The sequence below is a fragment of the Zonotrichia albicollis genome, chromosome 2 (genome assembly GCF_047830755.1).
Source record: "Zonotrichia albicollis isolate bZonAlb1 chromosome 2, bZonAlb1.hap1, whole genome shotgun sequence".
NCBI lineage: Eukaryota > Metazoa > Chordata > Aves > Passeriformes > Passerellidae > Zonotrichia > Zonotrichia albicollis.
Genome location: NC_133820.1, coordinates 112,126,637 through 112,154,378, shown reverse-complemented (window position 1 = coordinate 112,154,378; position 27,742 = coordinate 112,126,637). Strand labels below are relative to the sequence as shown.

The window sequence follows — 27,742 nt, the reverse complement described above, 5'->3', positions numbered from 1 at the left end:
GCAAGGATTCATGCTCGGACCCAATGGGTGCTGCTCATTCACTTGAGTCACTGAGGCACTTGGCACTTGTCAAGCACAGACTCAACAACATCCTCTTCAGCTAAGCAGTGGTGCTACCAGGCTGAGAACTTTTTGCTCTTTGATTGTGCTCATTCTTCTAGATAGAAGTAAATACATATTTGGGAGGTAGCATTGAGGTCTCTGGTGGTGCTCTGGAGGTTGAAGAAAGACACTAGAACCAAGCTGTAGTTTCTTTAAAACACCGTGAACATTTTTAGAAAAGGAATAATAAGCAAAAAAAATAAAGAATATTTGAATAAGACCAGAAGCAGAAATATGAAAAAGAGACCCTTGGGTGGAAGAGGAAAAAACCTACTTGATGGCACTACACTGTAATAAGGGGCAAACAATCTAAAACTGAAAGATGAGTTCCAATTACATTTTATGCTCAAAGCAGTTAAATATTATTGCAGTTTACATGAGGATTAAAGCAGAATTGTAGAAATTGGAAGTGTGGTGTTGTGGGAAAGCTGCTATGCCCTGGCCACACTTTTAACAGGGAAGGAATCCCTAGTTACTGGGTGTGAATAACAGACCCACTGCTTTCGTATGTCATTGGCAATGGAAACTGACTTGCTTGCACTAGACTAACTCAAAAGGCTACACAACATCAGGCAGACAGGTCTGGCCTGATTTACATATTTTGGGTACTGCAGTATACTTGTATAAAGACAAGAATAATCTACTGAGTTTAGCAATTAGCAGACAATTGCTTCACTATTCTCGACATTGTATACTTCATGTACACTAAAATGGTTAGCTAATATATATTACCTTAACATATATATGTCTTCCAGGGTCAGATGGAGGTTTTTACAGAGATGATAGACTCAAATGGATGTGGATGTTCTGGCTAGCCTATTATTCATTCCTTCTGAAACAGGAAAAAATGGTAAATAGTTCCTCAAGTTGCAGTTATATTTTTCTAATAAAGGGAGGCACTATGAAAGAAATCTCAGAGCAGCAGACAAAGAAATGGATGGAACAATGCACTGGAATTTAGAAGCTCAAATTTGATTTTTGACTTTGCTGCTTCCAAAGTGCGACTCCTGGCAGGTCATTCACCTGTCTGTTCCCCCTCCTACTCTTGTGTTTAATTTGTCAAATGAAGGTGGTAGCAGCTTAGGCCAGAGGTTGCTTGTAGGATCTAATGCTCTTAGTCTCTGGTTCTGTTAAAGGGTTGCAGTTACTAATGCTCCTCCAGTAAAAAGAGGCATTAAAAAAAACCCAAGCAAACCACTTGGTAGGAGACAGTGGGAATTAGATAACTAGATGCACTAGTATAGAAAAACAACACTCAGAAGCAGCATCTCAAAACTACGAAGAAAGTACCCTGATTATTTTAATGTTGTGAAAGAACAGAGGTAAGGAATAGGAACAAAGAAATATAGTCAGAGTATAACTGTCCTCCTACAGAGAAACCAACAGAACAAGTTGGCCCTTTCTTTGACTTCAACAAACTTCTGTTGAGTTCTCAAGAAACTGAAAGTGGAGCTGAGGTGGGAACAATAGACTTCCTAGAAGTGTGCTTCTTGAAGAATGGCTGTCCTGCACTGATCCTGTGGCTCTGTTCCTGCTCTGCAGTGAATATTCTGCAGCTTTAGTTCAGCTAAAATGCCTCCTCCCTTCACTGCTTGCACATAAATTGCTATTAATGTTACCATGTTATACAAGTGCATTGGAGAGGAAAATAGGTCCACTAATGCATTGTCCTGCTCCAGTGTTTTTTAACCTGGAGGATGCCATGCTATTCCATGGACAGTGGGTGGGCATAGGCCACAAGAAAAAAGCAACAGAGGTGGGACATGCTCCATAAGGCTGCATCTGCCTCACCCTTTCTTCGCCATGCTTCTGCCCGGGCTGTGTGCAAAGCTGAACGCAGATAAAGCATATGCTCCCAGAGTTGCCTTATGGCCTCCCTTCCCTTCCCTGCTCACATGACAACCGTCACTTGTAGTCAGCCATGGCAGCAGCTCAGAGGGATCCACGGCCTGCAGGCCCAGGCTGCAGCTGGCTAGCCCAAGCTTCCTTTTTATGGTGGGAATAAATGTACACGGGCCATGGAACACACGTCTACCTCAGCCTGGAAGAGCTACCAGGGGACAGGTCAGTTCCACAGCAGCAGGTAGATTCTGCCCCGGGCAGGAGAAGAAGAGAAGGTGGTAATTAAGGATCCAACTTGGTCCCCTCTCCAACACTACTGAGCTACATGGCAGGCCACAAAGGAGGGGAGTTAAATATATATATTTATATATATAGTATAAATTACTATTATTTATATCAGTGCTACTGTTTTTCCCTGTTATCCTTAAATAAGAACAAAGTGAATGGAAATATTTTTTTCTCTCTTGACAGACCACAGACACGTCTTTCATGTTGTGCCATGGGTTAATTAGGAGGGGACATGCAGTTGAGAGGGAGATACTCTGCTGCCAGTTGAGTGCAAAGCAGGCAAGCCCAGATGAACTCACACAAATTCCATGGACGTGCAACTTGGAAGCCCCAAATCCCACTGTGCAGGCAACAGAGCAAATGCTTTATCTGAGCTGAACTGCACTGACTTTAGTGCAGGCTGGCTGGGCACAGCAGCCCACGTGAGCCTGCCACAAGGTAGGCTCAAAAACTAATACCAGTTACACACAAGTGACAGAAAAGTCCCATCTGATGACACAAGTTTTTGCAGAAAAATCTAGAAATGCAAGTTGTGTGGATGGAGTTCTAAAATACTAATCAGCAAGGAACTAAAAAAATTTCAGCATTTGCTGTCTTGCTGTCCCTTGAAAAATTCCTCAGAGACACTTGCTAACACCTCAAAACTCTTGATAACAGTGGCTGATGAAAGCCAGAAATATCTCCAAGTGGACATAAAAAGAGATTAATTTGCTTGAAATCATATACAGAAAAATAGAAACCCAGAAATATTTAGTATCCTCTCCCTCTCTCCTCTTCGTGACTTCAGTGGTGGCAAAAGGTCCTGTATTGACAACCCAAGAAAATACAGTTCTCTCTTTCACTATGGACAGAATAAATCAAAGGCAGTGGAAATGCAAACATTCTGTTTTCTGAACATACTAGCATACCTCAGCTTACTCATCTCTCTTAGAGGGTGAAAAAATCCTTGTGCTTCTACAGACCTAATAGGTGGCCTGCCTTGCAACTATCTCACAAGCCATTTGTAACTGTATGAAGCAGACACAAAACACAATTGTTCTACTTAGGAGCATTGTATATCCATTTTGTACAGTTGTAAAAAACTACATTACATGCAAGGTGTCCTTATCTTGGCCTCTTTTCTGAAAGGGCCAGCAAAGGTATCAAGTGTAATAGAGAGATCTGTAAAATAAAACAACCTTTAAAATGAGGTTCATGTATACTGTGAAGTGCCTACATCACTTATATTGCTCAGTAATTACCTGCTTTGACAGGATTTTAGCAATGAAGAGGTATGAGAGGCTCCATGGTGTGGTGTTATTATTATGGGTAAAAGAATCCAGGACACTAATAGCACTAATACTGACATGTAAGAAACTACACCATGGAAGTTTTAACTGTCTGGATTAGGCCTCTTACTCTTGCCAGCAACTGTTTATGCATACTGAAAAGATGCTGCTTACCCACTACTGCAAAGCACTGCACAATCTGGAAAAGATAGGAGGAAGCTCTGCCTAAAAATTAGGCCAACCTTTATATATGTGACTAATGAAATGTATGTGCCTTCACTTGCCTGTGTCCCAGCCTCTGACACCTGACATGCACCTGACTTCCAGTGGATAGATGGTCAGCTCTGCCATCTTAGCAATTAAAATGAAATACTGAAGTAGAATGCATTCATTACAAGAATATGTTTATGTTGTTATTTTTATATTATTCAGGCACTGACAAACACACCCCTGCTTACAACAAACAAGAGGGTGGGGCATTTACAATACTTTTGTCACATCTTAAGAAAAAATGTGCAGGCTAATTTAAAATGCTTTCTCAGAAACATGGATACAATTTAGTTTTCTAATATGAGCTTATACTTTACTGCACTGCATTATTCAGACATAAGAAATATTATTTCATGGTTATTTAACATAATTCTGCCATACTGAGAAAAGGGGTTGGGGAATGACAGAAGAGTAGACAAGCCATGGAAGATGCTGAAATTAATTACATTACATTAGAAAAAAGCTCAGGACTGAGAACATATGGAATAAACTCTGCAACATCCTTGGATGTATAAAGTCAAAATGAAGCACAAGCATTGCTCTCCTATTGGAAAAAAAAAAAAAGACTACATCTCCGTTGTTATTATATCTATTATTTCTTAATTTATTATTAAATAAACTATTATTTCTTAATTTATTATTAAATAAACTTAACAATTATTTTCTTATTAGAACTATTTTTTTTTTTAATATCACAATTACTGACTGGAAGTCAGCATCCTGCCTAGAGACAGAACCACACAAGAAAATTAGTTCTTCCTAACTCTAAGAATAAATGCCATGTGTCTTCTGCGTAAAAACCATGAGGGTCTCATGTTGCATATATTCAAGCCCTCGCGAACTTTTAATACACAGGGTCAGTGTACGCAGTATGCTTCCACACTGTTTCATTTCTGTAGTGGTAGGGAGCTTCTCCCAGAAAGTTGGACTACACTTCCAACACCCATCAGCACAATCGCCATGCAGCCACACAAAAGCTGCTGGCCTCACACTGTCGCTTTGTGCTTATCAGCCCGTCAGGCACAGAAATTCTCAAATGAATTTCACATCCATGTGTTAGGTTCGGTCTGCGAGTGCAGGGCAGAGGACCGGGCAGGACACGGAGCGTGGCGCAGACCCCAGCGTTATACTCGGCTAGTTCTGCCAACAGAGCGATCTCTATGGGAAGCCGATGTGAAGCCGGCCGTGCTGTCGATGCTGGCCCGGTGAGGGCCTCTCCGCCACGCCTGGGCGAGGATTCCTACGGCAGGGGGCACCGCCCGGGGCTCCGCCGTGTCCCCGCGCGGCGCCGCCGCCTGAATCCCCTGGCCGGGTCAGGGGGCAGCGCCGGCCGGGCCCGTCCGCCCGCGGGCCGCGGGGGTGCCTGCCCGTGTTTACTGCCCCGGCAGGGGCTGCGCGGATGCGCTGCTGCCTCCCGCAACTTCTGCCTCGCCGTGCCGTGGCGCCTGAATGAAACTCGCCCAACTCGGCCGAGTAAGTTATCGGGAGGTTGCTCGGGGTGCGCCGGGCCGGGCCGAGCCCGCACCCCGCTACCCCGCGGCACTGCCCAGGGCAGACGTAGTTTACTCTCGCGGCGCTGCCCGAGCGGCCAATGGACAGTGGCTGCCGGCGCTGTGGCCGCCACGGCTCCGCGCTGCCCCGGGCGGCCCCCGCTCCCTACCCCGCTCCGGCACCGCCGCCGGGGGCTCCGCGAACCCTGCGAGGGGCAGCGCGGCGATCTTTGTGTGAGTGTGTGCGGAGAGTGTGTGCGCCGGCGGCTCCCTCGCGGGCCGCGGGTGTAACGGCAGCGCTGAGTGGCCGGCGAACCCGTCGCTCAGCGCGCCGGCCAATGGCGGGGCGCCTTATATCGCGGGGAGTGTTGTGGCGCTGCCCGGGTTGCATGGCTCTGTGTGGAGCCGCGTTCCGCGGGCGCCGAGGCGGAGGGGCTGCGCTGCGAGCCGCGTCCGGCCCAGCGGCGCGGTGCGCACCCCGCCGAGGTGAGTGTCCCCGCCCGCAGACCCGCACCGGGCAGGCGGGCGGGCGGAGATGGGCAGCGGCAGGGAGGGAGAGATAGGGGAAGGGGTGCCCTCGCCCCACGCTTTACGCTCCGCGCCCCAGTGGCGGAGCAGCCCCCCGCGCCCCTCCTGCGGCGCTGGCGGAGGGCAGGGAGGCGCGGAGCTTCCCCTGCCCGGCGCGGCGGCTGCTGCGGCTCCCAGTCACTTTTCCTCCCTCTTGCCAGCCCTGCCTTCGTTTTGAAAGTTTGGGCAGCGGAGGACGGGTGGGTTGGTGCCGCCAGCCCTCCGCCCGGCCGGCAGGGTAGGGGTGACCGGGGGTATGTGACGGGGAGGGGGCCAAGTGGATCGCGGTACAGCGCAGGGCATTTAAAACACCAGCGAGCTGAGCCCGAGAGGCGGCGGGGGTAGGCCAGCCAGTGCCAGGCTGCGTTTGAAACCAGGCACCTCTCGCCGCCACAGAGAGAGGCAAGAGCAGCGGCGGAGAGAGGAAGGGGAAGGAGGGCGAGGAGGAGGAGGGATGGCCACCGGCCGCCGCTCGGTGCGTTTCTCCGGGGGGACTTGACAGGGAAATCGCGGCAGACAGAAACGAAACTTCATCCCGAGGGGCGGCGAGGCGCGGGGGAGAGTGCGCGGATCGGTATCGGCTGCCGCCGGCCTGGGGGGCTCCGCGCCGCCGGGAGAAAGGGCGGGGGGGATATAAAACCGGAGAGGGGGAAGCAGCCGATCCAGCGGCCGCACGGGGAGCGGGAGGAAAAACCCCGGCGCCGACCCCGACAACAACAGCGGCGGCCGGGCTCGGCCGGAGAGTTGGGCTGTGCGTTTTCCGGTAGTCATCGGCGATGCACCCGGGGCGGCGGCGGCCCCGGTGGGCAGCGGGGGGGCGGGCGGGCGGCCCTGCCGGAGTTTCGCGTGGATGCGGGATTATGTTGTGTCAATAAGTTTAAGGTGGAGAGGGAGGAAGGGAGGGAGGGAGGAAGGCGGGCGGGGGCCGGGGGGAGGTGGCGGCAGGCCTCGGCCGCGCGAAGTCCTATTTCTGAAGGTAAGTTGTGACATTGGGTGGTCGCGATGACAGAAAACTTGGCGAGGGGCGCCTTGGGGAGGGGGCGGCTGCCTCGGGGGGGTCTCTCTCGGCCGCCGGGAGCCGGATGGGTGCTCGGCTGTTATTTGCTGCTGCGAGATCGGGTCGCTGGTAAATTACAGAAAGCAGCCCTCCTCCTCCTCCTCCTCCTCCCCCCGCTCCCCGCCAGGCGCTTCGCTCTTCCTCCTCTCGGGTTTATTTGCAATGTATGAAACTTGCATGGATGTGAGGACAGCCGATCCAGTGTGGGTTTGCGAGGAGGAGGAGGAGGACGGGGAAGGAAGGCTTGGAGGCAGGGGAGAAGGAGGCAGTCGCGTTAATCCCGGGCGCCGCACGGCAGCAGGTTTGCGTTAGGAATATCGGTGGCAGCCCGCTGCCGCCGCTGAATGAGGAAGGTAAAACGAAGCGATGCGAGAGCCGCCGAGGCGACATGCACAGCGGCGGGGCGAGAGGCACCGGCAGGCGGCTGCCCGCCCCCTCCCTCCCTGCCTGCTGCCTCCTCCCTCCCTCCCCGCCGGGGCGGGGAAGGACCGTGCCCGGGTCTCCCCCGCTCGCCGCCAGCCGAGCCGGGGGGCCGCGGGGCTTTAACCGTGTGCGGGGCGGATTCGCCACTTTTTCCGGGGGAGGCCCGCGGTTAAAAGTTTTCTGCGGAGGTGAGTGTGTGCGGGGAGGCCGGGGCGCCGCCAGGCCGGCGGTGGTCACTCGGGCCTGGGGCGCCGAAACCATTGCCCGTCCTGCTGGTGACACGTCCAAGTCCCGCAACCCGGCGGGGCGGCGGAGGGGCCCGGCTCGGCCGCCGGGGCAGGGACGGGGTGCCGGTCTCCATGTGGGCTCTCCCGGCGGCGGCACCTCCTCCCCGGTGGCAGCGGCGGCGGCAGCAGCGGGATCATCGCCCGGGCCCGCGGGGAGGAGGAGGGGAGCAGCAGGGAGGTGTTTGCTGCCAGCCTGCCTCGCCGGAGCCCGCCGGGGAGGGCAGCTGGGAGGGCCGGGGAGCCCCCCGCGCCGCCGCCCCTTCCCTGCGCGCCCGCCCGCCCCCAAAGGTGTTGTGCAGACTTTTCCCCCGGGAGGGTGAGATTTATGCGCTGCATTATTGCTCCTCTCCTCCCCCCTCAAAGCAAGATGGACTCTCTCGTCTCTCTCTCTCACTCACTCTCTCCCTCTCTCTCGTTCTCTCCCCCTCTCCCTGTGTCTTGTCAGCCTTCAAGATCGACATTTTGTAACTAGGATGCAAACTTGATGGTGACCGGGGGCGGGGGGCGAGGAGGGGAGACGGGAAAACCCTGGGTCACGGCGGTCTTTCTCCATATTTAATACCTTTTCTTTCCACCCCACCCCGGAGCCCGGATTCCGGTGGCCCTACACTTTGCACGGGCGAGGGTGGGCGGAGGGCGGGCGGCGGCTGCGAGCGCCGCTCCCCCCGCGGCGGCCGGGGGTCGCTCCCCGCGGGCTGCGGTGGCGGAGGGGCGGCGGGGCGGCCGCAGCGCTCCGGGCGGCTCGGCCGGGCTCTGCCGGGGGGCAGCGGGCATTACCTGAAACTGTGCTCCAGCCGTGCAGCCTTCGTCCGTCGCTCTGTCTGTCTCTTTCCCCTGGTCGTTCTCGTACCTGCGGTCTGGCGGCTGATTCTTCTTGTTAATTTTTGCGTTGTTTGGCTTATCCACGCGCGGGGATTGATCGCTCACTTGTATAAGTTCCCGGGTGGTTTTGTTATGTATGCCTCTTTGCAGATGGTGGTCAACTTTCTGTCTTTTATTTTGATAGTACATGCGAGTATTACTGTGTGTGCATGTAAATAATTACGTGATGCATCTCTGTGTGTATGTATGTGAGTCTGTGCGTGTTCATAAACATGCATCCGTGTGAGAGAGAGAGGGAGAGACAGAGGAAGAACAACCCACCCTGCTGATGCACACTCAGATGATTTGCTCCATTTGCCCACTCCTAATGCCCTCTAAAGACACGGTGCATCTTTTGTTTGTTCCTTACGGTTTTCTGTTACTGTCATCTTGTTTTGATGACAGCTTAGCTGGGATGGGGGTGAGGAGGAAGCAAGTTTCAAGTTTTGGGATCTCTCCTCTTGTTGGTGATGTGGTGAGTTGCAATATTGTAAAATCATGGTGTGCTGATTATGTGCCTTTATTTGATACTTTATAGGTCACTATCACATGACAAAGACTTTGAGACAGCTTCATCTTCGTTGGTCTGTAATTTCCATTTGCCTTTCTGGGTAAGTATGTGAACTGTACACATGAAAAAAGAACTTGGTTGTTGTTGATAAGACAGAGGTCCTCGTGCTGCCACTTTATATGAGGAAGATGCTTCTTATGGTTTTAGCACCTCAGAAAACATGTCTTCTCCAGGTGCTAATAGCTACTGCTAGAATACAAAGTTTGTATGTAGGGGTTCCTCCAGGTAACTTGGAAATTAAAAGGTTGTGCATATTCAGAGCTCTCTTCACTTTTTTTTTTAAGTGGTGGTTTTTTCCCTTAAACTTTGTAAAGACAGCCAGCTGATTGACTTAGGGCAAAAGTTTTAGACCAAAGTAACATTAGAATATGCAAAGTGCAACACACAGGTCAAAAATGTAATGAGTCCTTTTAAAATTCAGTGATAGAAAAGTTTGAGAATGTAAACTGAATAGGTAATTAGAAAATCTGAAGGTCAAGAATCAATGACAAGTTTAGCAGAACTGTAATGCTGATGCAACAGGAGTGCGTTCAGTTTTAACACGTAAACTGAGAGCTAATTAGAGTTCCATCCATGCTCATTCTATGTAACCGTTTCTGCTTTTGGCATTGATGAATGCAGATACCAGTCAATTTGAAATATGTATCTTACTTACTTAATTTACTAGTATTCCTACATTTTCAGGTACACACCAATTTTTTTTTAATCTGCATGCTGGGAAAAGTTATGATAACTTTTGAAGGGTTTGACACCTTTTAAGCTGAAGTGGAAGTGGTAGTTTAAAGAAGAAAGAGATTCTAAATTTTTGGAGTCACATTTAAAAATGACATAAAATGAGTGGCATTTGGAGCACTTCTCATACAATTGCCCATGCTGTCACTGACCTGCATTTGGTCCAAAATGGGAAGTGGGAGGTAGCATATCGCCTTGGTACTATTCTGCACATAATTAAAAACAAGACAGGACATGTATTTGGGGTAAGCTTAGTACTCATAAATGCAAATGATTAATAACATACTCCTGACCTTTTGCAGACATAGGATAAGTGATGGTCCCAAACATGCTGACTTGAAGGGGCTGTTGGGAGCAGCTGTTCTGGTATGATATTATAACCAAAAAGCTAGTGTTGAGGCTGGGGTAACCACTGTGGGCAGTTGGTTCGAAGGGAGAATTCTGCTGTTCTCCAGTTCCTGCAGATTTACACTCAAATTTCAGGTTTTTGGATTTTGTATGTGATGTGGTTGGTATGTGCAGGTCTCAGAGTGTAAACACCAAGTTCAATTACTGAATTTTTTTGTGACAGACTAGTTGCATAGGAGAATATTGCTTTTGGTTTTATAGCATTACTGACAAGGAGTGTGTTCTGTGAAGAGCAATTTTTGCAACAGTTTTTTCTAAGTAAAAATGCATGTGGAAATTCAAAACTGGCAGATAGGCTTCAAAATGTTGATCAGGGCTGAATACAAATGCTCTGATTTCTGAACTTAATTTTCTGTGTTTTCAGTTAAGAGTCACATGAGAGTACTGTAAGTGCTAAGGACATTTTCTTTATTTCGAGTAATAGTAAAGGATGCTGAACAAGAGTAGCTCAGAGACCTTGACTCAGGTCTTGAGTCATTATCTGGTTTTAGTTTTGTTATGAAGTCTTTTGGATGCATGGAATGTTGATCTGGCAGTGAAGTGGTGATCACAATCTTCCCACATTTGGAGAAAAGTGGACCTTGGTTTTGTGCATCGTGCTAAATGTATGTCTCACCTGATGTTGAACTGGCTTGAACAGAGAAAAAGGTAAGGTATCATTTTTACCAAAAAAGCATAATAGGAGCTTTAGAGGAAGAGAAGAAATACATTTGCTTGTAGCTTAAAAAAAAGGCAATGAAAATAATGCACCTAGTTAAGGTGAGAATAGAGATGTTGTTAAGTTTGTCCATGACTGGAAATCTGTGCTTTGGGGAGCTTTTATTTTTGTAAAAGGGAAGATTTCTTTTGTTACACAGTTCTCACTAAAGTAACTGTTCATGGCTGGATTTTAGTCATTTGGTCCTGACATACAGGAGTTCTGGTTTGCTTGGCGAGTGCCAATGCAGGGCTGGTGTGTCACAAGATAGAAGGTGGTGAGCTGCTTTGCAGGGGGCCTTGTGGATGTTTCAAAAATTGACCCAAGCTCTCAAAAGTTTGTTGCACACTGCTGTCCCTCTTGCCACAGCAAGCTGCTAAACCATGTCAAGCAGGTATATAATTTAGCAGAAACGTAGCTGGTTTCTGTGTGGAGGTAAACTCAGAGTATTTAAGAAGCTTCCCCTTGACCCTTCGGAGTTTTTTGGGGGCTGCTTGCTGTAAGCTCATTGCCTGCAAAACTTCCATTGGCTTCTGCAGGAGGTTTATTTAGGAAAGGAGTGTAGGAGTGATGGTGAGAGGAATTTGTCCATGTTTATTTTTCCCTTCAAGGAAGAAAACCTTTCTCTTTCGTAGCTGTTGTGTGAATAATTAAAGATATTAAATGTCAGTTTTCCACATAAAATATCAGAGGTAATCGTGCCATTATTTTATAACTAATGTTTTTCCTGTTCATCCAGAATGCTCTTAATACACTTTGTTCGTAAATTAGTGGTTCTGTAATTGGCAATCCTGTAAGCATGTGAATATGTTGAAGGAGATGACAAGTCTTGTTAAATTTACTGGTATGGTTGCTTGCATTGAGAGCTTAAAGTTCTTCCAGGTTGCTGCCACTCATGGCTGAGGATGCGCAGTGTCTCTGGAGCTCATGAACATGGCATTAGGCAGGGCAGTCCTCTGGCACAGAGCTGGGGAAAGAGTGGTGTGGAGAGAGGAGAACTTGACTGGGTGAGCAGGGCCGAGGTGCTCTTCCACCACATGTAGTGGTGGAAAAGGTGCAGGTGAGGTTGGTGAGACCTGTGGTGTGCAAGGCTCTGCTGTGATGTGAAGTTTGTAAATACACCTGCAGTGAAATTTGGATGCCTGGGAGGTGAGACACTGCTTCTCTTTCAACAGTGCATGGCTTGTGTAGTGCTCAGATCCCCCTCTTTATCCGAAGGCGGTTCCTCGCTGGAGGAAGGTACTATAAATTAAAATAGGAGCTGAAGTGAAACTCGCATTTTATTTTTTGAGTGTGTTGCAGGCTGTCTCTGTGAGCTCTGGCAAGTGATGTAGTCAAAACCAGAAGCTGCTTTCCAAATTTTGGACCCAAGTTGGACTTCCTGTGCCCTGTTGTGATGATGGCCTGCTGTGGCCACCAGTGGAATCAGCAGCACAGCTTTGGCCTGCTGATGGCTTCCAAGGTCTTTACTTTTAGAAGCATAGCCTTCTGTCCCTTGGTCACTTCTAAATGGAGAGTGACAGTACTTCCCTGTGTCATTAAATCATATGGCATCTCTATATTGGGACAGTTTGCATGAGTGATTCAAGTTTTTCAAAGCAGTTTAGATACTGTTGTAGCTTACTTTAAACGTAATAATTTATGTTTTCATTATTATTTAGGGGTCTATAAAGCTGGATTGAACTTATTATCATATGTATTTCAAAATATTCTTGAGAAGAAATAGGTTAAAGTCATCCTTCTAGCTTCTATAATGTTATTTCTTTTCCTTGTACCATCCCTTTCCTGGGATTTTATTGCCAGAAGCCTTTTTGTTCAGTTTCATGTCAAAAGATTATTAGGACTTACTTCCTTTTTATTATTTTGTTTTGTTGTTTTTTTTTTAAGATCAGTAATGATACAGTGTTTCTGTCTGAGAGTGATGGGGTGAGTGTGGTCCTGGTGGACATGGGAATTTCACAAAAGGCTCCTACAGTTTTGGGTAGTTTTGGAAATGGTAGTATCTGAACCAGCCTAAGGATTACTCTGAATTTAAAAATGGATTGATGGGCTGCTGTTTTGCATTGCTTGAAAAAGAAAAAAACACATATTATTTTCTCAATAATGGTGATATTATTAATAATTGGTGGTTGTAGGCCTTGCCTTATTTATGTACTTCTGTCCTGTTTGGTGAAGTACACAAGCCATACTGTAATCACACACCTCAAGATCAGGAACAATCATTTTTTCCCAGTTTTAGGCATCTGAGATGAAAAGCTGTGAAGGAGCGTAGGCTTTCCTGCAGTCACTTAGCAGGTTAGCAGTAGCAGGGAATGGAATAAAATCTGCATCTGACTCCTTAGTTTTGTGTCCTTTCCCTTGCTCTGAAACTTTCGTGGTAAGTGCTTGTCTTGAGATGTGAGTAGACTCACTGAATTCTGTGCCACTTGGACATCTTCTGCCAAATACTCCACTTTCATTCATAATGCTGTTTAAAAAAAAATCCCACCTTCAGAATGTTGTGAAGTTACTGACTTACAATTTGGTTATATTTATTGACAAGACAGTGTAAAGTAGGAGGAGAGCTTACTTAAGAGCTTTTGCCAGTAAACATGGTATGTAAATCGCTGTTTATTGCAGTATTTATCACCCTATTTATTTAATACTAACTTGGTAAAGTTAATGCAAGGAAGAAAATGATTCTTCATAGTGATGTTTTTAAAATGTGATTAATGTGAAATGGTTCTTCACAATTAAATTATTTTTTCATATTCATAATCTAATGTAAAATGACAGCTGATTTTCTTATAAAACATGGAATTGACAGAAGCAACTACTTTGGCACTCTGGCAGTATTGTGATAGAGTAACTTGCTTACTGTACTTTTATTTCTAGAGACAGTAAACATATGTAAGATTTTCAGATTTGCTGTTTACCGGCGTTTTGTTACCTAAAAAAAAAAAATTTGATGTAAAAATTGAAGGTGTATTTGAGGAGTAAAGCACACTTTACTTAATGCCTGGGTGTAGACCTATTTGTAATGCTGTCACAATGGTAGCAGTGTTTTATTATTTCTAATAAATTTAATTACTTTAAAATGAATCAACAAAGAGGAAAAACATGGTTTTGACACTTTCCAGTGTTCGTGCTTTTTCCTTTATAGCACACAAATGCATAATGTAATAGCAAGTCCTTATGAGCGTGGACAATTCAGCATGTGAAAATAAACTAGCTTCAGGCATATCTGAGTACAAAGAAACCTAGTACAACAACATTTCAATTTTTAGCGAGGGAAAGGAAAGTTAACAGGATTTTATGAGGCTACACTAAGAAAATCAGTTGCTTAGGAAGCATGGAATTTTCATTGTCAGAAATCTTTCACGTGGGTGTCTCTAAATAAGACATTTTATAAAATGTAGCAAATGCTGAAAGTAAGAAGCAGCATTTTATTGACCCTTAATGTCACAGAGCCTCATTCAGCAAAGATAAAAATAATTCAGTGGACTAGCACAACATGGGATCTATGGAACTTAATGCAAGTGGAAGCTCTCTTGACAAGAAGCTTATCAAGTCCTGTCTACACCTTCCCTTTCTGAGGGAAAGTGGGAAGGTGTCTTCCCTCTGGCTGTGTGGTGTTTTGTTTGAGGGTTTATCATGTTTTCTTTCTGAAAGGCATTATGTGTGTAGCAAATTGTCTGCTTTGAGACATTGTGGAATGCCCCTCACTGCTTCCTGGCTGTGGGATCGCTCTCTTCTTACACAGGTGTAGGAGCAGGAAGATTTCTGCCACCCTCACTGCTGGGAGGGGCTTTGTCCTGTGCTTCTGAAACCCCAGGGTGCCCAGGGCAGGATTAGGCACTCGCATTGGAGGCCTGCTCCTCGGTGTTCTGTTCCTGAGAACTGAGCTGGCCTGTTGCAGGACTCAGGTGAGGAAGTCTTAAGCCTGGTCCTGTGCACAGGTGAGCCGGGTAAGGGATTGGTGATGTACTGTGCTGCAGAGTGTCAGGCAATGTTTCAGTGTTTGATGGCTTTCAACCAATACCTTTCACTTCATTGCCCAGTATGTTTTTTCTGCTGGCTACATAAGGACTTTTAAACTTAAATCTTATCAGAAGTTGGCCATCTTTTTGTTTCGAATATTTTGTTTTTCATTTGTACTCATGCCTTGCACAGTCAAGAGGTACCCAGCAATGGGAGTGGGGAAATCATGTCACACAGTAATAGTTAGGATTACGTCTCTTGCAGTAGAATGGTACATCTTCCCTCTGCAGCCTGTGTGTTCTTCTATGAAACAAATAATTCTAAGTTTTTGTCTGTGTATGTGAGAGAATGCATTGTTTTGTGGTTGGCAAAGCAATGTTTAAGAGAGACTTCGAGAGAAATTTGAAGGTGAAGCTGGATAAAGAAAACATTAGGTGAGAATGGAAGGACTGAGGGAGGACTTGATTCCTTACTTCATTTCATTTTTGTGGGTGGCTGTGTTTGGGTTTGCTTTCCTTAAGTGGTGGTCTTTGAGCCACATCCTGCCTGCAGTGAACTACAGTCAGCAACATCATGCTGACTTAGGGGGGAAGTACAGGAGCATCAGTTTCGCTGAACCTCATGGCTGAAGAGCCTGATCCTGCAGTTGCAATTGTACAGGTGAATTCCTGAACAAAGAGCCAGGACCAGACCTGCATCATCAGCAGTGTGCACCCTTTTGAAGGTTTGCTGGCTGAAGTTCTGGTGGCCTGTAATTCCTCAGGAAAGATGCAGATTTCACATTATTCTAAGTTATTCATGTGCAGATAGTCCTGCCAGGGACTGGCACCTGTTGTACTCACAAACTTATAGGCCATCCCTGACCTGCGAATAGAGAGAGACATTGCTGAAACATGCCGAGTTCTTGTAAATGAGAAGAGGGTAGAAGAGCATGAAGTGTGAGAATGCCATTTGGTAGATGATGAGTCTTCTGGCATGTAAGCCATTTTGTTCAAGTATGTTTGCTTCACAAGTTGGCTGTCTGTCTAGGGAAAGAAAGCATTCTGATGTACTTCAAATCAATGGGCAGAGATGATAGATTTGGAAAGAAGTACCATTTTCACCTCCACTTCTTTGGTAAAGCTATCTTCAGCTGTTCTTTCTCTTTCCAAAAGGTTTCTTTATATCCAAATTTCATGTGGAGTAGTGTAAACTTCTTGCCTAGCTCAGTTCTAATCAGTCAGTGTTCCATGCCGCAAACTTGTGAGTTCCAGGGTTTAGCTTTTGTTTGAATATATGTGTAATTCTTTTTCTTACTTAAATTTCTTTATTTGTATTCCCTCTAATTTGTTTGAGATGCTCTTTCATACATTGTGTTAAACATCAATCATCAAGTGCTCATAATGTATTTTGAAACAAGTATGCAAAATTGCAGCATGATCCTGCACTGATTACAGAACTATACCACATGAATTAATAAGAAAATAAAACCAGCATAATTAATTTCCAACTGCTTTTGAAGAAACAGAGGTGTTTATAGGGGGAAATTTGGTGTGTGCAAATTAAAGAATGACAAAGCTGGTAGCAAATATATTAATGCAGACAATTATTCACAATTTACTTCCTCTGTTGTATTGATTAAAAATGTGTTTTAGTGCTGAAAGAGTAAACAGAAGCTCTAGTGCCATTCTTCTAAAATGGTTGGACTAAATAAAAAGCACAAGTGTCAGAAGTAGAGCAAAGAAAGGAAGTTTTTAACTTTATTTCTTAGTGTGGAAGACCTTAAATAAGGAAAGTAAATGACAGGTAACTAAGTGTAATGGTGGAATTTGTCCATTTCTTATTACCATGAGATGTCCATTAATATGAGAAAATTGCCCGTTTGTGTGTGTGTGTTAAATAATTTTTGAGAGTTAAGTATTTCCCTTGCATCTCTTGTATGTGCTTGTGCTCGGCTGTCTCACCTCAGCACGGTGTACCAAAGCAGCAGAGGATAAATAAAGTCCGTGGCTGAAAGTGACCCAGGTAAAATCTCACACAGTGTGAGTGCCCTTGCCATAGTTTGGTGCTTCAGAGTCCTTTGGAGGAAGCTGTTGAAGGGATCTGGATACTCAGTTGCCGATTTTGAAATCACTTTGTCTGCTGCTACTCAGGGTGGGCCTGTTGCTTAGGTGGGAGCTCCAAACAAAGCTTTTGGATCTGTGTGCCTGCGACGTCTTCCTGGTTTTTAATCAGCAGAGGAAGATCCTGCCCTCCTGAGAGAGATGCCTAGAGGAAATGGATTATTTATTTATATAGTGAAGTTGACTCTCAAGGATGTCCCTGTGAGCTTTCTGTTTCGCTGCACCATGTGCTGATGGGGCCAGAGTGAGCGAGAGGATGCTGGAGTGCACAGAGGGAAGCACCTGAGAAAACGGACCAGATACTGTGTTTTGTCTAAGAAGTGTTCTGCTGGTTTCTCTGCCGCAGCTGATCTGGTTTCTGTGTGCAGCCTTGCTTTTCTGGATGGACCCACAGGGCTGCATTTGACGTTTGCTGTTACTCTTCGCAGAAAGAAGGAGATCAAAAATGGAGGTGAGGCTGTCATCACAGACATCCCCATGCAGTGGGTTACACGAGAGAAGGGCGCAGCTCAGATCTATAGTGGGGACAGTATGTGTTCTCTTATTCAAGGATCCTAGAGGGGGAAAAAATACCTTTGAGTGGGGGATGGTGTTTTGTGGAGCTCTAACAGGCTTTGCAGAGATTGAGTAGGGCTGAAGGAGAGAGTGGGGGCAGGCACACTGAAAGCAGTGCCTCCAATGCCTCCTATTCCTGGCTATTGTGAGCCCCTCTCTACGTACGCTCCCGTGTCTGCTGCCTTGACATTCCAGTTATACCTATTGAGATGATTTAAATCAGGATTGCGCTCAATAAACACATGGGGTAAATTGGTGCTTGTAATCTCATTTTGCTTTGGTATTTTTGTTTTTTTAGGAGCAGTCTCCATTGGTAGACACCATTAAAATATGTTGCCCAATTTATCCTTTACACTAAATTAGGCCCTACTCTTTTGTTGTTATTTCAGAGCATGGACTGTATGCCTCTTACACAGTTTCTAAGTGATTTCATGGCCTATGTGCATTTATCTAGATTGCAGCTGTTAAGAAAGTTTTTATTTAGGATATGACAAATTATGCCTTTTTTTGATTGTGGCCTTTAAAAATGTCCTACTTAATAAAATTACACTCTTGCACAAACACATAAATAAATGCAAATAGATTTTACACTTAAAATAAAACTAAAATATTATCTCTAGTAAGGTAACTAATTCTGCTTAAGTGAATGCAAGCTTTTAGAGCTAACAGAACTCAAACTTCTTTGTTTTCTCAGAACAGAAAGAAAGTAATTTTACTCTTTCAATTCCCAGTCAGTTTCCTGGCTTTACAGGAAGTGCCATTAAGTGACTTATGGAGCAAAGACTCTGCAGATGCAATGGAAGTTATTAGTTTCAGGTAACTTAGTTCTAAACCTAAGACTTGTTCTTGGTACTTCAAGGAAGTACCTGTTGAGTGTTTGAGCTTTGTCTACAGTTTTGACTTCAAACATTTGCAATTTATTTTAATATAAATTGAGTTACATAATATTACAGTGGAATTTAGCATTGGTTTGTAATTTAAAGGCAAATTGCAATTAGATATTTTTTTGCTAAAACACATCTAGCAACAATAACATCTGAAATGCTGATATGATTTCTTTGTTCAGAAAGAGTTCATTTGCAATAGTATCTATTTCTGTTAAGCAGAATATATATTTTTTAGATGACTTTAGCATCTATTATCTGGTTCCTGTTTGTAATAGCAGATGCCTTGGGCAGTATCTTCTGCCATTAAGGAATGCAGAAGGTTACCTAGGCTCAATAGGTAAAACTGTGGCCATATTTTGTTGTTGTTGTTGTGCATGCTAGACTCCTCTGTAGCTTCTAAAAGATAGAGATCAACAGATTTCTGTTTACACAGATATGTACTTAATATTAAAAAATTAATTATTTTTAAATTGCTGTTACAAGCTTTCCATTTGACTATGTGGTATGTGATTGTGACTTTAATGGTTGAGGTGGTGCTTTACAACATCCAGGAAGGAATCTAGCACTGCTGGTAAGAGAAAGCAAAACATGAAACCAGGTTGTTACTGGATGCTGTATGTATTGCTAATGTGTTAAAGGGAAAAGAAATAAGGGAAAATAAATTGGTATATATGCCATAGCAGCTCTGTGGCTGACACAAATTCTACCCCCCACCCTACCAAAATATTAATAGCATCCATGCAGTCAAAAAGCTTGATAACGTGTATTGACTCTGCAGCTCCATGCATTTTTTCTGCAGCAGGGGAACTGTGTTGCAGTGTTTGTGACCATTAAGGAGTGCAGAGTTAAACCTCAGGTAAGAGAGGAGTTGTGCTCAGAAATGCAGTGTGCCTGAGGCCTGGTAGTACAGTGACGCAAACTGTGTACAAATGCAGTTTTGCCCTTGCCTCCCAAAAAGGAGGAATTACACACTTCAAGAAGTGGTTTTATGGCCTTCACTCTCTGGTGCAAACATAGGTTTCGTGATCCTGTCTTTGTCCTGGTTTTCTATTTTCTTTTGTATCAATGTATAGGGTATTCAAAGTCTTAGCAGTTATTGTGGTCTAGTAGAACTAAATATGATAAGATTAGAAAGCTGAATAGAAATCAGAGGAAAATTGGAGCAAAGGTCAAAATGCTATTGCAGGTTGCAAATGTTTAAAATGGCCAGTTTTTATAAAGAAATAAAAAGAAAACCTTCCTTAAAAAATTGAAACAGGAAAATTACTGACTATTTCTTACTCTTAAGAGAACAAGACAAAGTAAGATGAATCACTCATCCTGGAAGGGTCGTCATTTTCACTTTCACATGCATTTGATTCAAGATCAGTAAGAAAATAGCATAGTCATATATTTAGGTAACTTTTTTGATAGGAGCTGTTTATTACTGAAGCATTCACAATTAGCTTTTTTTAAATGTAAGTGTTCCAACAGAATGCTTTTTTTACTTCTCACCTACTATGCTGTTCTTGTGGCACTCCACCTGGAGAACTGCATCCAGCTCTGGGATCCCCAGTATAATAAAGTCATGGACCTGTTGGAGCAAGTCCAGAGGAGAGGTGCGCATTTGATCAGAGGGCTGCAGCACCTTTCCTATGAGAACAGGCAGGGAGAGTTGGGATTTTTTGACTTGAGGAAGACATGGCTCCAGGAAGACTTTGTATCAGCTTTCCAGTACCTCATATGGCCTGTGAGAGAGATGGAGAGGGACTTCTCATGAGAGCAGGTTGTGACAGGACAAGGGGGAATGGCTTCAAACTGAATGAGAGTAGATTTAGATTACATATTAGAAAGAAATTCTTTACTGTGATGGGATGACTGCACTGGCTGCCCCGTCCCTCATTGTTCAAGGCCAGGCTGGATGGAGCTTGAGCAACCTGGTCTAGATGAAGGTGTCCTGCCCATGGCTGGGGAGTTGGAATTAGATGACCTTTAAGGTCCCTTCCAACCCAAACCATTCTGTGATTCTACAATGTCGCTGATTTTATAATTACTGCATTTTCATAGGATTGCATAATTCTTGTCCTAACTTGCTTCTTCCTCCCCTCCCCTTATAGACGCATAAAATGTTGAGGCTTTCGTTCCTTTCAGAAAATAAATATTGGAGCCAAGGTTTTATCAGGAGAATTTGTATCTCTGACAGTGTTCTGTCGGAAATGTCTCAGAGAAACCTGTTAATCTGCGTGTGCTTAGCAGTGTTCTCCTGCTGGGTTACATTGGAATGGGCTACTGGTCAGGCTACAAAATCTGGGTGTAAAATTCGCTTTGGTCTGAAGTCAGAGTTGATATTGCTTGTGCAATTCCACTGAGGCTGCTGAACAGAATTTGGTTGTGTTAGTCTGGGGGATTGTGGCAAAACCAGTTAAGAGACCTGTGTGTTTAAAACATTTCTGAAACTGCATCAGTAGCATTTGGTCAGAAGAATGAGGCACCCTCACTCCTTTCTACTTTTTACTGGGGTGAAGGGGAAGAGGTGGCAGTGGGTGATGGTAATGGTGATGGTGTCCCATCACTGCAATCAAAACTCACTTTTTTCCTTTTTCTTTTGAGAGTTAGTCATATGGATGAACTTAGTGAAATAATCAGCCGGCAGTCCATATTTAGATGATGGGCCAGTCTTTTTTTTGGAACAATTTTAAGCTGAGGAACCAGAAGCATTTCTGCTAGTGCTGAACCAAAGTAGTCTCTGCCAAGCAGTCTGCTTTTGTGGTGGCTGTAGCCAAGCACAGAGGGAGTGGAAAAACAGGTGCACTGTCTTAGCCTGAGCACTTCAAGTTTGTATAAGGTGAACTGCAGAGGGATGTCTTCACAAAGTATCATACATGTTGTGCACTGTCTGCAAAACAGATTCTGTTGCTTCCCCAAGTACTTCTCCCACACACCAAAAGTGATGGGGGCTGCTTACCCATATGTTTGATTTTGCCCATCTCCCATCCAAAAAAGAGCTGTGCTGTTGCCCAGGAGCTGCACCCCATTAGGTGTAGTCACTGTCATGCTGAGTTCAGTGAGAACTTTTTTGCAGACTTCAGTGGAAATAAAGATTTTGTTAAAAGTCAGAATTTGTGGATCTCATTGAGATCTTACAGGATCATGTACTCTAGCAGTGTCTGGTAAATCTAGTGATTGGCATGAATTTTCCAGTTTTACAAAGTGAAACTGATTGAAAGTATACAGTAGCCTTAGAATAAAGGTAGAGTATGCCACTATAGCCCTTTCAGCTATGGAGACCAAATAAAGCAGTTTTACCATTTGCAAATGTGGGGTGGTGATAGCTTCTGCCAGTGTAAAGTGTTGTCCAGTTCCTGAAAGAAGAACTAGTTAGTGAGTAGCAGGGCAGAAAGTTGAGAAGAGTTGTCCACATTTGTTGGTTGGTTTTTTTTTGTTAGCTCTGTCAGGGTAAAATGTCAGTTGCATTAATTGTAGTTGTGTGATAATACTTGGGGAAAATTTTACACTGAGGCTTGTTGATTGTGAAGATCTAGAAAAAGATCTTTCTCTGCTTCTTCCTCTGGAGAGATAGACTTCAGGTCCACCCTACCAGAGTATCAAAAAAATTCACTTTCTAAACAGGTATATAACAAACCTTTTAAGAGTGTGTACTCTAGAACACAGGTAGTGTTGTCATTTATATATTACAAATTCCATATTCCATTAAACAGCATGTTTTTAGGGTGTAATAACATTTTATTATTCTATTGTGTGCTTTTGTAGGCATCAACTAACTGCATTTTACAAACATTTCAGAACCAGTGCTACCCACCCCCATTGTGCAGTCTGCAGAGTAGACTCAGGGATATTCAGGTAAGACCAAGATGACTGGTGGTACAATGAAGTATGGAATTCCTAAACTTCCTGCAAGTTCTTACATGACTGTTAAACTTACTTCACCGACTACCTCTTTATTACTAAAATATCTGCCCTGTGCACATTACTTTCCTCTATTGATTGGAAAAATGGTGATGAAGTGTTACCTGTTAATTTCTAGCTTCCTCATTGAGTACTTGTGAACTTAGACTAGAGCAATCTGTTCGCATCCGAATTCGATTCAGGATTCTTCCTCCACACCTAAGAGCTTGTGCTGCCCGATAGGAAAATATCCTTGCAGGTCAGAGCTTTGGGCCTGGTCTTCTGTTCTTCCAAGCCAAGGTCTCTTCTTAATGTAGTGCTGTGTGAATATTGCCCTCTGTTCTTCCTAATGCTTCCTAATGCAAATGAGTTTTGCAAGGATGCATAGGCATGTTGTGTTTGCTGTACAAGATGTGTGAAGGTGATAGAAACATATTTGTGCTCGTTCTTAGAATGAGCTAAAATATCCTATTGCTCAGAAGGACTTCATAAAGTCAGGCTTTGTCTCTACTTACATATTTCAGCGTGTTCAGTTCAGCTCTTCAACCAGAGCTTCTTGCTGTAAGGATTGGCACAAGTGGCCTGGAATGAAATCAGCGTTGTGGCAGTGTGGGGTTTTGCAGGGTACTTTGTAATTCAGGTGCCAAGTTTGAACTTATAGTTTAGTATTGGGTCAGTAACAACCACATCTAATGACTGTCTTTCAAAACAGTTAAGACTGAGAATTCATGGATCTTGTGCTTTTGTTTCTTAGGCTAGTACAGTTCAGAACTGTGGACCTGTGTGCACCTAGGGTTTTAAATAACTTCTGTTTTCTCAGTCGGTATACAGTCTTGAGCAAACCAGAATCTGATTTACAGAAAACTCTTAATATCTTGTTCACCTTCTGATATCAGATTTAACTATCTGTATACTATACTGTGAATCTGTAGATCCCAAGGAAGTTATCTCCCATCCTTGTTCTACAGTTCCAGCTAGTGCTATCAGGTTTTTTAACTACTCACCTTTTTTAAATGTGATCAAATTTGCATCTTTTGGACTGAGTCTTTTCATCTCTTGGGTTTATGCTTAGGACAGGGGCCTTGCAGTATTATTCTAGTAATTCTGTCTGCAAGAAAAAAACCACAAAACAACTGAAAAACAAATTCTTAAAAAAAAAAAAAACAAAACACAAAAACACAACAAAACAAAATATGGGAAAACAGCCTATAGATTTTAAGGAGCTTGTCCTGAAGAATGCTGGTCCTGCTTGTTGTCCAAAGAATTGATTTTTATTTCACAAATACAAAAGTTTTTTGTCCATTCATTTTTAAGAATTGTGCTTCAGTTGTGGAGAGCACAAAGATCTTTATATACTTGATTATTTTAGGGCCCAGTCCTGCAATGCCTCTGTCATAGCAGTCTCCTTGAGCTATTGCAGTTGCAGGATTGAAGCTGTACATGCAGCTAATCTTACAGGGGCCTGATCCTGCTCTGAGACCTTTTGGCACAGATCCTTGGGCACGTGCACAGTTCTGGGTAAGCTCTTGTGGCTTGGTATCAATTAAACAATGGTGTAGATGGATCTCATTGTGTATTCCGGTTTATGTAGCAGTGAGGTTCCTCTTGGAAATCTCATAAAGCAGGCTATGTGCAGAAGTTGGTAAAGTCTGTAACCTGGGTGATTTTTAGAGGTGTTTCTCAAGAAATAAGATAATTAGATTCAGAACTTTCCTCTTTTCTCCTTGAAATGTAAAGCTAAACAGTTGACAGGGAAAGTAGATCAATAAGAATATACATAAAATAAAAAACAGAAGGAGCAAGTGGCCCAGTAGTGTTTGGTTTGTTTTGTGGGTTTTTGTTTGTTTTTAAATACTTCTTTCTCCAGTAAGTACATGAATAAAGTAATTAATTTATGTAACTTCTTGGAAAGTTCCCTCAATAAAAGTTTGCAAAAGCCAAATAGTGTTTTTGTAGAAAAATAAATATTCTGAGAAAGTGTAAAACAAATCTTATCCTGACAGCTAGGCAAGAGTGCTTCAGATGGGAACCAGGCTCAAGCCATGTCGTGACTCTTCCTTGACCTGCAACAGATGTTTCTGTCTCCTTGGAGAACTCACAACTTTAAGTGAAGTTAATGCCGGTCAGTTTTTGATGCTGTTGTTCAGAATACTGTGCAGTACTTCCAGGAAGATCTGAAAAATCATCAGGTACTTTCCAGTCTGCTGCTACTTGGGAGTCCTGTATTGTCAGGTCCAGCTGACTTACACTTACCGAGGGGAGCATGTCTAGTCAGGGTATGAGAAGTGTGTTTATGCTCCCACTGGTTTCAAAGCATCCTGAAGAATAAGGTACTAGCTCGACTCTCTGGTACTGCAGTTAGACTGCCATGGGCTTGCAGACATGCAGAAAGTTAGCTCAGGGATCTTCCTGCTAGACTAGTAACACTGCAGAATATAGGAACATAGAGAAATAAAATGAAAATAAAAGGAATGTCAGAATATGATTCAACTTGCATCAAAGGTCCTAGTATTTACTTCTTTTGCACTACGGTGTTATTGAGACCTGCAGTGGGTGTTGGATCTGATCCACTCTGTTGCTAGAGCATGCTTTTTCTTTTTCTCTGTAGCCAGGGACTGAAGGTGGCTCTTAGATACATGTCTGCAGTTGCAGTGAGACTGGCGTAACATCAGGGCATTCCAGAGAAGGGAAAAATCTGAAGCAAATAAGCTCTGGGTAAGGAGGTGTCTATGTTCCTAATGCTCACAGTGAGGTATAGTGATGCCTGTCGTGTCCTTGCATGGTGCTGGTTGTGTTGGGGTCAGGTAGAATATGCTCTGTGGTTCTGATTCCCTCGTCATCCAGACTGATGACTCTTCCAGCAGCTCCTTACCAGTTTGTCTGTCTGAATTTCCTGTAGTGGAGATTGGGATGGGTAAGGACAGCTGTGAGAGGAGTGTTTTGGTGCCTTCCAGACAGTCAGGACACTGACATACCTCAGTCTGGGAGAGATTCTCAGTGTTGGAGCAGAGGTGGGGTCAGAGGTTGTTGTGAACAACTATGAGCTTTGCCTTGTAAGTTAATTGTATTGCTACTAGGACCTTAAAAATATATAAGAGATAAGGGGTTGTGTGTGAGGGAAAATGATGGCTGTCAGAGACAACCTCACTTCTGAAGTTACCAGGGAAAGCTAGCGAGATTCTGAAACCTTTTATTTGGAACATAAAATTTGTGTTCTTCAGGTATGCTGTGCCAATTGATTTATAGCCTGACATTTTGTTATTGTTTCAGTCTTGAGCAAAAATTCATTCTGTTTATGGATTAAAAAAGATACTCTTGCTGCATTTCCTTTTGCTGTGGATCTGTAATTACTGTTCTTGAGTCCATTTATGAACTACTAAAGGCCTTTAGTAGACATGATTATGATTTGCTTTTGACATGAGGAAGAACTGTTCCTGTTTCAAGTCTGTTGACAGTTTTTTCTCTAGCAGAAGGAAGTTCCAAGGAACTTGGAGGAGTTAAGTTTGCTACAGTTAGCCTCAAGTACACAGCATGATAGACCTCCCAAGTTCACTAACGCAGTTGAGGGATGGTAGGGGGGAAGAAGTACTCGCTAACTGCTCTTACATTTTTGTGCATCTGTAACAAATCACTTGACTCCGAGAACAGACAGGAGCAGGTTTTTTGAGGTTGTTGATTAGGTTCATGGAGTCACATCATCTGCAATCCTCTGTGCTCTTTCAGTTTTGATATTTGGGACAGCAGAGGTTTGGCTTAAATAAAAAGAGAAACTCATCCTTTCCCAGTTACTGCAGCTGCTGTTGTCTTTTGCATCTCCACAAAGTAGGTGGGAGAAATTGCCTGTCAGAGGGGCAGAAGACAACATGTAAGATGTGAGGATGAGGATCCACCTTCTTGCATCTTCACCTTCTTGTTACTGTGGTGGAAAAGTCTTTCTATTCCAACTGTCTTATTCTTCTGTGGAGAACTTGACTCATTCATTAAGTTGGCCATGTATGATAGAGGTGGCTGGACGAGGAGAGGAAAAACATAGAACAGGAAATCAAATTGCAATTAAAAAGTAAATACATGGAATAGGGTCTTTCAGGAGAATTAGGCATGTTATCACCATATGAAAAGCATATATGTAATTCTTTATAAGACTGAGGTTGTTATTTGGTTTCAAAATTGCACCTGAATGCAAGGATTTTCAGTCTAAGTTTGTATTATTTCTGTGTGGAATCTATTTTGAATATGTGAAATTTGCTGGTGGTGACAAATATTTGATCATAATGTTATTTTAAACTTGGACGCATCAGCTTCCAAAACTTAGGACTCTTGACAGATATTTAAATATTTAAAACACCCTCTATAAGATTACTAAATTCAGCAATTCAACTATATAAACAATGCTAGGGATAATGAACCGGAAATATTCAAAATGGCATACCCTCTCCATAAATATTTCTCTCTTATTTCAACATTCACCAGGGTGAATAACAAGAAAAGTAACTCCCAAATGTTTATTTGTTTTAACTCACTAGTTTACTGATGATCCAGGCTTTCAGGGAAACCCATGAAGTCCCACAAGGTGGCAGGAGCTAACTGTTCTATAATAGGCCATTATGTGATCTAAAGGAAAAGAAAGATAATAAACTCCTTTTGCTAGTGGCATGCATTCAGATCATAAGCCGGTTAGGCCAACATTTCAAAACCCCACCTTTGTGCTTCTTAGATTTGTGAATAATTTTGGCAAATGAACAAGATTCTGTCCTCAAGAATCTTACTTCCAGAAAGAAAATTCAAGCATTCTTACTTGGTCAACAAAACAGGAACTTCATTTTCAGTAAGTGGTGGTGATTTGCTTATGACGTGCATTGTTGCTGTAAATGGAGAATGGATGAATCCATTCAGGAACTTGGTGATAAATGACATTCACAGTTTAACAAATTGGCAGTGAGCATCTCCAACTTACACATTCACTTTTACACTGTAGGAATGCTGATCATGATGTGGGACAAAGGGCTGAGGAACTGCAGAAGTAAAAGAATTCTCTGCTGCTTCAGTGAGGCTGCAGAGATATTTTACTTTGGAAACTGAAGAATCAAAATGTCACTACAAGTGTTAGAGTTAGGGGATTATTGGCAATAATAGCTTGTCGTAACTAGTGAGACAGTATTGGCTAGTATATAGGACATAAGGCTGAAATTTTGTTTTTCTTTTCCCAGTGCCCCAATCTTTATTTAGGCTGCTGGAATTCTTTTTCTGCTTTTCTTTCTTTTATTTCCATGTACCTGTTGATGGGCCAGCACTTTCCTGAATCATTCTGTGATCAGGATGTAAAGCACAGCAAAAAGAGCCAAGGGGGTTAATCAAGTATGTCTCCTCAAAAGCATGATTTAAGACCTGTGGTTATATCCCCATGCTTGCTTAACTTGCACTTTGAGCTCCAAGTCTTGTTTTTAAAAGACCTCTTTGGACTGCCTTAGAAATCCATGGACTGGAGGGTTT

At 43.8% G+C, this 27,742-nt stretch overlaps 1 protein-coding gene across 14 annotated transcripts in view; it reads left to right on the top strand.

Moving 5' to 3' along the window:
* The first annotated feature begins 5,595 nt into the window (after positions 1-5,595).
* The window catches only part of BBX (BBX high mobility group box domain containing), a 132,417-nt gene continuing 110,270 nt past the window's right edge, over positions 5,596-27,742 (top strand). For 5 of the 14 annotated variants that reach the window (XM_074536061.1, XM_074536064.1, XM_074536060.1 and 2 more), the window contains exons 1-2: positions 5,596-5,746; positions 8,994-9,066. The gene's annotated coding sequence lies outside the window, so the exon portion shown is untranslated. Of the gene's footprint in view, positions 5,747-6,123; positions 6,303-6,471; positions 6,579-6,783; positions 6,804-7,008; positions 7,186-7,435; positions 7,496-7,787; positions 7,911-8,993; positions 9,067-22,150; positions 22,208-27,742 lie in introns of those variants that run through there. The other 9 variants (XM_074536057.1, XM_074536059.1, XM_074536065.1 and 6 more) reach the window with 9 other exon arrangements.